This window comes from Aphelocoma coerulescens, chromosome 4A (genome assembly GCF_041296385.1).
Source record: "Aphelocoma coerulescens isolate FSJ_1873_10779 chromosome 4A, UR_Acoe_1.0, whole genome shotgun sequence".
Taxonomy (NCBI): domain Eukaryota; kingdom Metazoa; phylum Chordata; class Aves; order Passeriformes; family Corvidae; genus Aphelocoma; species Aphelocoma coerulescens.
In genome coordinates, this window is record NC_091018.1 from 3,686,950 (window position 1) to 3,696,314 (window position 9,365).

At 39.5% G+C, this 9,365-nt stretch overlaps 1 long non-coding RNA gene across 1 annotated transcript in view; it reads left to right on the plus strand.

Annotated features, from left to right (window-relative positions):
• Positions 1-7,408, plus strand: part of LOC138110310 (uncharacterized) — a 100,485-nt gene extending 93,077 nt beyond the window's left edge. Inside the window, exons 4-6 of the long non-coding RNA XR_011150877.1 lie at positions 3,079-3,203; positions 3,948-4,116; positions 5,644-7,408. This is a non-coding gene — a long non-coding RNA (uncharacterized lncRNA). The remainder of the gene's footprint in view (positions 1-3,078; positions 3,204-3,947; positions 4,117-5,643) is intronic.
• The last annotated feature ends 1,957 nt before the right edge of the window (positions 7,409-9,365 follow it).

The window sequence follows — 9,365 nt, forward strand, 5'->3', positions numbered from 1 at the left end:
CCATGTTCAACAGACTTATAACTCTACCCAAGACCTTAGAGCAGATGTAATTACCACTTGTATCATAATTTATAAACCTGCTGGAATTTCTAATCATCTTAAGATACTGTTTTCTTGCCTTTATTTTTAATTAAGCCAGTCCCTGCTTCGTGTTTTATTTTTAAAATTCTACCCATAAAAAGCTACCAGACATGCCAGGCACAAAATTAATAAATGCATTATAGAGGGAGAAATGCATATGCTGCCTCTGGCAAGAGGGGTATTAAACACTAAAGTGCCCCGATTACAGCTGCAGTCATTAAGCCATGACAAATGCATGAACATTATGCAATCAGCTTGGAACTAAAGGAAAATATAAAACAAATTTAAAACAAAACAACAGGAAAAAAAAGCCCCCACAAATAGAAGAGGTTGCTCCATCCATCCTGGCCTTGAATTATCATTACCCACAGCAATACCCACAGTATTTGATCTTCCTTAAAGCTCTGAGACATATTTAGGTGTAGCCATCAGATGAACAGGTCTGGTACCTTGCTCATGTTGTCTGTATGCTTTACACACAAAAACAACACACACCTTTCTTCCTAAATGAAATAGGAGAAAGTTTTATTGTTAGCAGAAATTTTGACTGCAAGGATACCACTAACTAAGCGAGGGGTACTTGTTAGCATTTTGGCATGGAATAAATAAATAATAGATAATAAGGTAGTTCCTTGTGGAAACCACCTGTTCCTACCTTGCTTGATCTCAAGTATGGAATTTTATGATAAATCCATATCTCCCCAGACCACCTTCCTGCAGAGATCAGTGTTTTCCAATCACAAAGTGGTTGTTAACACCATATTTTACTGTAATTGAAGTATCTGGTGTTGTTTCTCAGTAAGAATCACTCAGAACTCACCAAAAAAAAAAAAAAAAAAAGTCACATCTTCCTTACTTTTAAATTTTTCCTTCTTGATGCTATTAATCAATTATCCCTTAGTGAGTGCAAATGCATGCCTTAAATGACAAAAAGAAGTTCTACACTAGACAGGTTTATTCCATCGAGAATTTAGTCTTTTTGTGTGTGTATGTAGGAAAATAAAAGTTTATATAATTCAGATGTTATCAATGTTATATTGTATTCCAATGGTATTTCATTTTGTTTGTTTCCCAAACAAATGACATCATTCTACTTGAAATGTTTGTGTCCTTATTGATCATTTGATCAGGGGAGAATTACATTAAGGATGAATGCTGGGAGAAAGAAAAATTATTCACACTGGGTGGCTTGGCTGAGTAAATTTTAGAAAAGTTGCAAACAGTATAAATAATGTATTGGAATTACCTTAAAATAACATAAATATGAAGTCTGCAAAGAGAGCCCAAGGCAAGTTGTTACAGGGTGGTTGCAGCAGGTCCATGAGTTCTCCAGTGAACCTTGTATTGCCCACAAAGGTTTGAATATCAAAATCGTCACCATGGTCTTCACAAATTCTTCCTTTGTGATTTGAAACAATTGTTTAAATCCTGGAAGAAGCTGTGTGATCAAGCTCTGGAGCATTCAGACCTGGTGCTTTCTTCAGGCTCTGCTTTTGAGCTCGAGCATTAGTGCTGCTTCTTCCATTTAGAAATTTCATTTTTATCAGAGTAAAATGGGAGCTGTGCTTGGGTGCACAAAGAGAAGTTACCGTGGCAAGTGTTATCAGCTGCCATTGGCAATTAGCTTACAGAGGATTATTGGGGTTTTTAAATGCTTAACTTGAAAGGTGATATATTGTGTGTTAATGAAAGGGAAATTTTGAACGAATGTAGGTCATCCTTGAGCGAAATTAGCATTCAACAGAAGTTGCCTGTTATGTCTCAACTTCAGGAAGCCGAGCCTAGAGACTAAACCATGGTAGGATGCTGCCCTCTTCTGCTGATTCTAAACTCAGTTTTTCCTCTACGGTGTCTGCAGTGGCTCCGAGCAATTTTTGTTCTCTGACAGACACTGTGGTAGCTCTTTAAAGGGAAAAAAAAAAAAAAAGAGGAAGTTTGAAAGTACACACAAAGTATATATTTAGTGCTGGCAATGTATGTAAGAAAAGCACATAGGATAGAAAAGCCATAGAAACTCTCCCAGGTACTTGGAATATTATTTTAATTAGGTTAAATCAAGCAAAATTCCTGCTTCTCGACTCTCTTCTCTCTTCCAAATGCAATATATGGGAATTAAACGGGTAAATCTGGACTTGAGCTGTATAAGGACACTTGTCTGTTTGTCAGGTGATGATTTCATTACTCATGGCCTGTTTTGTCCTCTTGGCAAACCTGTCCCTTGTGGAGCAGCACAGATCTGCAAACAGCTGCTAAAATGGAGCAGGTTTGTGCTCTAAGTTGTAGCTTCTTCTGGGTGTAGACACACTGCTTGCAGTCATGGCATTCACTGGGAGTTCTAAGGATCTGGGCTCAGATTTTTTTTTTCATTTAGGGAAGAGAGAGCTACTTTCATTTTCATAGGAGAAATAATGGATTTGTGGCTTAGCACTGCCCTTTAGCAGAGTTGATCCTGAATAGAAATGTGCTCATGCATTTAGTTCCTCTCTTGTGATCAGACACGGAAAATTACAGGAATGAAGGCAAGGGAAGTGATAAAATAAATTCAATTTTTACTTTGTCCCTGCATTGCAAATGTAGGTATTTGAATCTCTTAGCACTTGTGCAATTCAGATATAGCTCTAATAAGGATTTCTGTGTACTGTGATGCAGTAGACATGGACAGTAGGGCTTCATGAAAGTGCTTTTTCAGGCACTTCATTTATCAGAAACACCTTTTTTGAAGACTAAAACCTTTTCACAACAAATTTCAAAATTAAAACCTGCCCTTGGTGAAGACTCTTTCACTACCTACCTTCAGAGACCCTTCACATTGCAAAGATAAGAATGCTTTCTCAGGAGAAAGGGAACCTGGTTTTATTATATTTTTGCTATTTCAAATCAAGTTGCATTGTTTTCATCCTCACAGTGTATCTAACCAAGCTGAAGTGGAAACAGTCACACAGAAAATGATCAATGTTTAAATCCAGCTTTGTACCTAACACCACCTTTCTTCTGCAGTACCTCAGCAGAAGGGTTGTGATGGGCAATCCAGTCAGTGTGGCTTCTGGAAGCAGAGTCTTTCCACAAATTCTGTGGCATTTCTGCAATGGATCATCAGGCATGAAAAACATCCACTGTCACAGGTAACCCTGGGAGGGGTCCCTAAAGGAGTAGGTTGTGATTGCCATGAAACGAGCTGGTTGGAGGTGACCCTGTGGCTCAGGAAAATGCTGACTGGTACAGACATTATCATATGGCATTTCCAGGGTGTTGATCCATTAACCTGGGGAAATCTATAGGAAGTGTAATGCCAATTAAAATTTAGTTATAAAAACTTCCTTCAGTGACTGTTCCTGTGATAACACTGCTTCTCTGACTGCAGTTAGGATATCTGTACCAGTTTTCAACACTACTTAAAAGCTGATGCACCCTCAATTTTACATCAATTTGCCCCTTTCAGAGTAACAAAAGTGTTTTGGCAGCCGAAGCTGCCAGCACTGAATTACAAGTATGAGAGAAGTGGGAAAGAACAAGAGTTCACTACAATGAAATTCTTCTGGGAAAGGATGAAAATGCTTCACAACTCATTTGGCCAGTACTGAAGTATTGTCTTTTCATATCTATGATTTAATGAGCAGTTACCTTAAAAATGACTGACCTTTGGATGGTGTGTTTGGTGTTCCCATAGACGGGGTTTAAGTGGTCAATTTACAATCAGCTTAGTTGGACTTAAGTGTGATTTTGAATTGTGAATTGCTACAGAGGGATTGATAAAATAGTCCTTGTTTATCAGGATGGAAATACAGCCCTGACTTTTGTAGAGCTATAAGTTAAAATTGAAAGATGTCCTGACATAAAAGCTGATGTAACAAGCAGATTGCTTACAGGTTTAGGTATGTACTCAACAATTGCTCAATGGGAAATTACTGAACTGAAACATGAAGAGGAATGAGATGCAGCACAGAGCAACAGACTGATCACTAATTAACTCAACAATAGGAAGTTATTTATATTGGTAACTCCAGGATATCAGATATTTAATTATGTCCAGAGCAGGTAAGAGAGCTTCCATCATACATGGAATAAATAGGCAGATGTTTCTTAACTTGCTGCTGGCTCTGAATCCCTTTTAATTCTATTCTCTGCTACCCTGCAAGGGAGCACAGAGAATGCTAAACTCAGTACATTTTACTTTGGTTCTCTGTGTATAATGACAAAAATCTCACAAGTTATTTCCTGCAGGAGTTAGTTCTCATTATCTATTAGCAGGTAGCCACTTTTCACTCTAACCAAGATTTTTATCAACTCTTTTTGGCCCTGATGACTATCCTGCCTTCAGAGCAGTTATCAGAAGGGATTTTGTCTTCATGTGATGTAAATATTTTCATTTATTTTACAAAGAAGAAGTTATGGCAAAGAGGAAAGGACTCAGTTTTTGGTGTCTGCAGAGGCACCTCAGGCAGGCAGGCAGGAGAGGATTTACCTTTCTCTTGCACAAGTGACTCAGAACTCCCTGAGCTCTCAGCTGAGCCCTTCCCTTTTCAGGTGGCAGCCAGGGATGCCAAGGATTGTCACTGCTGGGAACCTCTCCTGTCCCTTCTGGGTGGGCAGCAGCTAACACTCCTCCCTTAGCTGTAGCCTAATGCCCACTTAGGCTTTAAAATGATAGATAAACCTAAAGCAATTTTAGATTAATCCGCTAGAAATTTAGGGTGTATTTCTGCATCATCTTATAATCACAACTAGAAATTGGAAACTGTTCTGGCTTTAGGAGTGATGGAAAGATACATCTCAGCCAGATACTTACCTGTCAGTGAGGCCCACAGTGGTGGCTTTTTGGGCTCTGGGATGGAATTTGGGGGTGAAATGTTTAAGGAGAGGAAATCACCAGTATTGTGAATGATGATGCTGTCACCCAGTGTCTGTTGGGGCAGCGTTGTCTTTCCCCAGGCCTCCGAGGGAAGTGAAGAAAATGTTTCAGTGCAGTTTCTGCCTGTGGCTGCTCCATGTTTCAAACACTCAGGACTCCACCACAGAAAGCACAGAGGCAAAAAGCTGTGCTAATGATCTGCAGGGAATGTGCACCCCCAGATACACTGGTGGCAGTAAAAAGAGGCTGATATTTCTGATTAATGAAATTGCAACAGTTTTAATAACTGTATTGAGGCTTAATATCTCTGGGGCTTTATCACATCTAGTGTATTTTTCATTGCTGTTTTTTGTTATTGTTGCTAAGGTCAAATACATCACGGTGTAATTACTGTGCAAAGCTGAAAAATTGCTCACATGGGTAAAACTTAAGATAAAGTATTTGCAAATAAGAAAAGACTGTTTATTTTAGTCTAAGTAAATGTAAACTGTTATCTATTCCAATATCATTTCCTCAAAGTTATTACTGTAGAACAGAGAAATATAGATGTACATATGTGGAAATGATGCTCTAAGAGCAGAGCAAATATGTGCATTGTCCTTTCATTAGGAGACCTGGGCAAATGACTTGTAATTTAATCTTAATTTTAGGCCTGTTAATGTGAAATATCTCATTTCCTACCTAATGAATCACAATGACACCCAACTTCCCAGGCTGCCCCAAGAGTGCTGGTTCCTCCTCTCTGTTGGTGAAAGCACTGAGCAGGTTTGGTCCTGCACTCCTGGTGAGCTCCAGAAGAGCTGCAAACGTCACATCTCCTGGTCAATCAAGTCACTGAAACGACATCATGAATATTTGCAGTATAAATACTTTTTACATTTCGATGTTGGGAGACTAAGTTGGGTTGGGGCTTTGTAAATGTGTTTTAAAGGGAGTGGAAAGAATATAAAGAAAAAAAAATTCAAAATTTGTGATGATGCCAAAAGTTTCTGCCACCTTCCTTAGCCCAGAAAACTGCCAAGTTCAGTGTTACCCTTTTGCCAGCATTTTCAACTCCATAGAACTGGGAAGGAACAATTTCATTTTAGTGTTTAATCTATTGTAATGAAGTTCTCACAAAGCACATAATTAGAGCATAACTCCAAACGTAAAATACAAACTTTCATTTTGAATGGTAATTAAAGGTACTTGAAAATTCTGAAAGTCAGGCACATAATTGGAAAGAAATGTCAGCAAGGGAAGCTACGCTGGGCCTAAGAAATTTTTTATGTGATGCAGGGCCAAATTTCCATCCCCAAATTACAAATTACATTTTTGGAAAAAAAAAAAACTTAAAGAGGATAAATAATTAGGGGCAAGAGCAATTAGCAGGTAGGAAAGCTGGGTGACATAAAATTATAGAGGGTAGATTTCTGAAACAGATTTGGTTCCAGATGTGGGTGCAGAAAGGGCAGGCAGGAGTCTCACTCCTGAGGTGTTGCTCCGTTCAGTTTCGTTTATGTCCTGGCTTTTAATCTGATCTATTTAATCTAGAATTATCCTTGAAAATTTCTTCAGGTTGAAATAGAAATTTTGACAGAACTTGGAATGGGAACAGCACTTAAAGTGAGCAAACTGGCATGAATTCAGGTCTCTGCTGTTCAGAATTTTGTACATAATTAGTAGCAATGTTTGAACACTTTGCCTATAAACAATGGGGAAAACATCAAGGAACTGAATTATTTGCAGTTATAAAATCTCTTTAAATAACCAAGTATCGTTTGTTTGACAAACTGTCTGCTAAAATATTATTCCCCCCTCTCCTTGAAATATATCTGTTTAGTGGTGTTCCAAGGATCTGCAAAAAATAGGGCAGAAAGTGCAGATTTAACTCATTTGGTGGGAAGAGTGGAGCCAAGGGCAGAGGAGCAGCTGAACTCTCCTGTGGGTTTGGGTGTGTGACTTGTTCTGAAACCTGGCAAAGGAAGGGAGATGGTGACAACATCACTGGGGTTGTGTCTTTACCCCTTCATGTCCTCGGACAGGTGTCTGTGTAGGCTTCAAAATCAAAGGAAAGTTGCACTTGACCCCTTTGTTTCCCCACTGTTTTACCTGACCCCGAGTTTCTTGAGCAGCAAAGTCCCTTAAATGTCTTTTGTTTACATTGGTGATTGACATAAAGTGTGATTTAAGGCTGGAACAGCTTGGGCGTGTTTCAGCAGCAGCACACTGAAGGGAGCAGCAGTGCTGGGATGTGGCACAGAACGAGCACGGTGATGGGTGCAGTTGTGCCCTGGCTTCTTCCCAGCAGTTTGTTCTGATGAATGAGCTTTTCCTCCTTCCTGGAAGCCGTGTCACTAAAGCAGCAAGCTCAAAGCTTGGGTTGCATGATTTGTCTTGCTTTACATCCCTCAAGAAATACTGCTAAAAAGGCTTAGGAACAAAGGGAGGGTTGCAGGAAATTATCCAGGCCACCTCCTTTGCCTTTCTTTCCTCTGCTTGGAGGGCGAGAGAATACAAAGCATTATTATGTTATCTCTCTGTTCATTATGAGCATATGAATAGAGCAATTTCGTTATTCACACATCTTTACAAATTGCTAGCTTGACTTCCTGTCATTTAAAGCTACAAATGTGTTTAACAAAGAAGGTAATAGAATCATAACAATTATTACAGGCACGAGGGTAATGTGAAAAACTCATTGGCTTAATTAAAAGCTGATTACAAAAGCAAAGGTCTAGGTTGCATCCACTGGAAAATGTAAGGAGAAAGTAGCAGCAGCTTCACAATATCAATCATAATTTTAGAAAATTAAGAAAGCTGTTATTAATTTCAGTTTGGTCTTACTGTTATGATATTTTTGCTTCCATTTATTTTCCTTATTAACAAAAAACACATACCAAAAAAGAAGCACCCGTAGGAAAGGGTGGATTTTCAAATCACTCAGCACTCTCCATGTAAACCCTGCACAACACTGAAGCAGACACCTGATGTTAAGCACTTACACAGACCTATCAAAGTCAGTAGAATTAAGTGCTCAAAACTAAAGCATCTGTTCAAGTGCTCAGCTGATTTGGGCTACAATTAAAGATGTAGCTCAGCAAGCATAGGTATAAACTTAAAAGTTACATACATTATATTAGTCTTCTAGGACCTATAAAATTAATGAAAATTTGCCTTAGACTGGAATTTTATTAGGTTGTAGTCAAATGATGACAGATCCCAGTGGCACAGTTGCTTGAGGTCATTTTCCAACACTTCTTTGCCAGGGGCAATTCAGCCCAGAAAGGATTATACAGATTTTATAGAGACAGCATGTCTTACAGGACATATTTGCTGAGCAGCACCGTTCTAACTATAAAAGATAATACCAGGGGGATCAAGACCTCTTTGAGATGACTTTGTTTGTTTACTTTCCTGTAGAGGAGGTGCCATTAAGAGTTCATGTTCAGTAAAAGTTACAAGTTGTTTTGGATTATGAGCTCAGATTGCACAGAATTCTACATTGTTTTCCCTCACAGGTTCAGTTCTAGAGGTTGTCGTTGAGTCATTGTGGGCATTCTCTCAGTGAAGATGGAATTCTGGATTGGGCAGTAGCTTTTCTTGCAAATTAGGGATGAGGTGGGTCAGTTTGCATACCTGTAATTGTACAACTCATGTGTTACTTTTCCAGACACGTGGGTTATATGTGAGTGTTTCTGCTTCCTCTTAAAATAAATTGAAACAGGTTAAATTCCTTTCAGTAGTGGCTTGTGTTCCATGTTCTGCCTCACCTTCAGATGGACTATGAACATTCACAGCATTAACATGGAAGGGTCTGTGCTAGTTTGAAAATAAACCAGGGGGAGGCACCAAGTCAGAATAACAATTTAATGGAAATTAAAGAAAAGGAAAAGAAAGTAAAAGAAAACACTGACAGAGTCAAGATACAACCCGAGTCCCTGTTAGGCAGGGTGGTGGTAGCAGTCCTCTGAAGTGGTGATCCTGTAGTAGAAGGGGTCTGCTCTTCAGAAAATCCAGCGGTGGCTGTGTAGCTCCTGTCCTCTGGAAATCCAGTGGAGAGAGTGTCTCTGGTGCTCAGAGTCCCAGTTATATCCACGATGGGATGCTTGGTTCCTCCCTCTGGGTGGAGCATCTCACAATGGGGTAATGAGTCATGAGACCAAGTGTTGATTAGGCTCGTTAACAGAAGATAGTCCGGAGGGAGTTATCTCTGAGTCATGCAGCAGGACAATGATGGGCCATTAACAGCAAGATAGTCTGGGGGGAGGAGGCAAGGAAACACTGCCCCACCTGATTTCCACTGCTTATGAGGATGGGAATAGAATACACCTCAACCCAGGACAGGGTCTTAGCAAGAGAGTCATGGAATTACAACTTGACAGGTTTCAGCTGTTTCTGGCAAAGCTTGGGCTTTAAGGCAACAAAACTTTTGCAGCAAAGGGAAGTGGCTCAG